Source organism: Amaranthus tricolor, chromosome 1, assembly GCF_026212465.1.
Source record: "Amaranthus tricolor cultivar Red isolate AtriRed21 chromosome 1, ASM2621246v1, whole genome shotgun sequence".
NCBI classification, from domain to species: Eukaryota; Viridiplantae; Streptophyta; class Magnoliopsida; order Caryophyllales; family Amaranthaceae; genus Amaranthus; species Amaranthus tricolor.
Window position 1 is genome coordinate 24,504,267 of NC_080047.1, and position 4,615 is coordinate 24,508,881.

The window sequence follows — 4,615 nt, forward strand, 5'->3', positions numbered from 1 at the left end:
ACAATGAAGAATGAACAAGGATCAATGATCAATAATGAATGAAGGATGAAGAATGAACAAGGATCAATGATCATTGAAGAATTAACGATGAAAATTGAACAAGGATCAATGATCATTGAATAATGAAGGATTAATAATAAACAAGGATTAATGATCAATGAAGAATGAACGACGAAGAATGAACAAGGATCAATGATCAATAATGAATGAACGATGAAGAATGAACAAGGATCAACGATCAATGAACAATGAACGATGACGAATAAACGATGAAGAATGAACAAGGATCAATGATCCAATAATGAATGAAAGATGAAGAAGGAACAAGGATCAATGATCATTGAAGAATGAACGATGAATATTGAACAAGGATAAATGATCAATGAAGAATGAACGATGAAGAAGAATAAGTATAAATGAGCATTGTAGAATGAACGTTGAAGAATAAACAAGGACCAAGGATCAATAATGAATCAATGATGAAGGATTAACAAGGATCAATGATGAATAAAGAATGAACGATTAAGATTGAACAAGGATCAATGATCATTGAAGAATGAACGATTAAGAATGAACAAGGATCAATGATCAATGAAGAACGAACGATGAAGAATGAACAAGGATCAATGATCATTGAAGAATGAACGATGAAGAATGAACAAGGTTCAATGATCAATGTAGAATGAACGATGAAGAATGAACAAGGATCAATGATTATTCAAGAATGAACTGTGAAGAATGAACAAGGACAATGATCAATAATGAATCAACGATGAAGAATGTATAACGATCAATGATCATTGAAGAATGAACGGTGAAGAATGAACAAACATCAATGATCAATAATGAATGAACGATGAAGATTGAACAAGGATCAATGATCATTGAAGAATGAACGAAGAAGAATGAACAAGGATCAATGATCATTAAAGAATGAACTATGAAGAATGAACAAGGATCAATGATCAATGAAGAATGAACGATGAACAATTAACAAGGATCAATATTCATTGAAGAATGAACGATGAAGAATGAACAACGATCAATGATCAATGAACAATGAAGGATTAATGATGAACAAGGATCAATTATTATTGAAGAATGAACGGCGAAAAATGAACAAGGATCAATGATCAATAATGAATGAACGATGAAGATGGAACAAGGATCAATAATCATTGAAGAACGAACGATGAAGAATGAACAAGGATCAATGAGCATTGTAGAATGAACAATGAAGAATGAACAAGGATCAATGATCAATGAAGAATGAATGATGAAGAATGAACGAAGATGAATGATTAGTGAAGAATGAACGATGATGAATGAACAAGGTTCAATGATCAATGAAGAATGAACGATGAAGAATGAACAAGGATAAATGAGCATTGTAGAATGAACGATGAAGAATGAACAAGGATCATTGAGCATTGTAGAATGAACAATGAAGAATGAACAAGGATCAATGATCAAAAATGAATGAAGGATGAAGAATGAACAAGGATCAATGATCATGGAAGAATGAATGATGAAGATTGAACAAGGATCAATGATCATTGAATAATGAAGGATTAATAATAAACAAGGATCAATGATCAATGAATAATGAATGGCGAAGAATGAACAAGGATCAATGATCAATAATGAATGAACAATGAAGAATGAAAAAGGATTAATGATCAATGAACAATGAACGATGACGAATGAACGATGAAGAATGAACAAGGATCAATGATCCAATAATGAACGAACGATGAAGAATTAACAAGGATCAATGATCGTTGAAGAATGAACGATGAAGAATGAACAAGGATTAATGATCGTTGAAGAATGAACGATGAAGAATGAACAAGGATCAATCAACATTGTAGAATGAACGATGAAGAATGAACAAGGATCAATGATCATGGAAGAATGAAAGACTAAGAATGAACAAGCATCAATGATCAATGAAGAATGAATGATGAAGAATGAACAAGGATCAATAATCAATGAAGAAGCAACGATGTAGAATGAACAACGATCAATAATCATTGAAGAATGAACGATGAACAACGAACAAGGATCAATGAGCATTATAGAATGAACGATGAAGAATGAACAAGGACCATTGATCAATAATGAATCAACGATTAAAAATGAACAAGGATCAATGATCAATGAAGAATGAAGGATTAATAATGAACAAGGATCAATGATCATAGAAGAATGAACGGTGAAGAATGAACAAGGATCGATGATCAATAATGAATGAACGATGAAGATTGAACAAGGATCAATGATCATTGAAGAATGAACGATGAAGAGTGAACAAGGATCAATGATCATTGAAGAATGAATGATAAAAAATAAACAAGGATCAATGATCAATGAAGAATGAACAAGGATAAATGATGATTGAAGAATGAACGATGAAGATTGAACAAGGATCAATGATCATTGAATAATGAAGGCTTAATAATAAACAAGGATCAATGATCAATGAAGAATGAACGAAGAAGAATGAACAAGGATCAATCATCAATAATGAATGAACGATGAAGAATGAACAAGGATCAACGATCAATGAACAATGAACGATGACGAATAAACGATGAAGAATGAACAAGGATGAATGATCCAATAATGAATGAAAGATGAAGAAGGAACAAGGATCAATGATCATTGAAGAATGAACGATGAATATTGAACAAGGTTAAATGATCAATGAAGAATGAACGATGAAGAACGAATAAGTATAAATGAGCATTGTAGAATGAACGTTGAAGAATAAACAAGGACCAAGGATCAATAATGAATCAATGATGAAGGATTAACAAGGATCAATGATGAATAAAGAATGAACGATTAAGATTGAACAAGGATCAATGATCATTGAAGAATGAACGATTAAGAATGAACAAGGATCAATGATCAATGAAGAACGAACGATGAAGAATGAACAAGGATTAATGATCATTGAAGAACGAACGATGAAGAATGAACAAGGTTCAATGATCAATGAAGAATGAACGATGAAGAATGAACAAGGATCAATGATTATTCAAGAATAAACTATGAAGAATGAACAAGGACAATGATCAATAATGAATCAACGATGAAGAATGTACAAGGATCAATGATCATTGAAGAATGAACGGTGAAGAATGAACAAATATCAATGATCAATAATGAATGAACGATGAAGATTGAACAAGGATCAATGATCATTGAAGAATGAACGAAGAAGAATGAACAAGGATCAATGATCATTAAAGAATGAACTATGAAGAATGAACAAGGATCAATGATCAATGAAGAATGAACGATGAACAATGAACAAGGATCAATGTTCATTGAAAAATGAACGATGAAGAATGAACAAGGATCAATGATCAATGAACAATGAAGGATTAATGATGAACAAGGATCAATTATTATTGAAGAATGAACGGCGAAAAATGAACAAGGATCAATGATCAATAATGAATGAACGATGAAGATGGAACAAGGATCAATAATCATTGAAGAACGAACGATGAAGAATGAACAAGGATCAATGAGCATTGTAGAATGAACAATGAAGAATGAACAAGGATCAATGATCATTGAAGAGTGAACGATGAAGAATAAATAAGGATCAATGATCAATGAAGAATGAATGATGAAGAATGAACGAAGATGAATGATTAGTGAAGAATGAACGATGATGAATGAACAAGGTTCAATGATCAATGAAGAATGAACGATGAAGAATGAACAAGGATAAATGAGCATTGTAGAATGAACGATGAAGAATGAACACGGATCATTGAGCATTGTAGAATGAACAATAAAGAAAGAACAAGGATCAATGATCAATAATGAATGAAGGATGAAGAATGAACAAGGATCAATGATCATTGAAGAATGAACGATGAAGATTGAACAAGGATCAATGATCATTGAATAATGAAGGATTAATAATAAACAAGGATCAATGATCAATGAATAATGAACGGCGAAGAATGAACAAGGATCAATGATCAATAATGAATGAACGATGAAGAATGAAAAAGGATTAATGATCAATGAACAATGAACGATGACGAATGAACGATGAAGAATGAACAAGGATCAATGATCCAATAATGAACGAACGATGAAGAATGAACAAGGAACAATGATCGTTGAAGAATGAACGATGAAGAATGAACAAGGATTAATGATCGTTGAAGAATGAACGATGAAGAATGAACAAGGATCAATCAACATTGTAGAATGAACGATGAAGAATGAACAAGGATCAATGATCATGGAAGAATGAACGACTAAGAATGAACAAGCGTCAATGATCAATGAAGAATGAATGATGAAGAATGAACAAGGATCAATAATCAATGAAGAAGGAACGATGTAGAATGAACAACGATCAATGATCATTGAAGAATGAACGATGAACAACGAACAAGGATCAATGAGCATTATAGAATTAACGATGAAGAATGAACAAGGACCATTGATCAATAATGAATCAACGATGAAAAATGAACAAGGATCAATGATAAATGAAGAATGAAGGATTAATAATGAACAAGGATCAATGATCATAGAAGAATGAACGGTGAAGAATGAACAAGGATCGATGATCAATAAT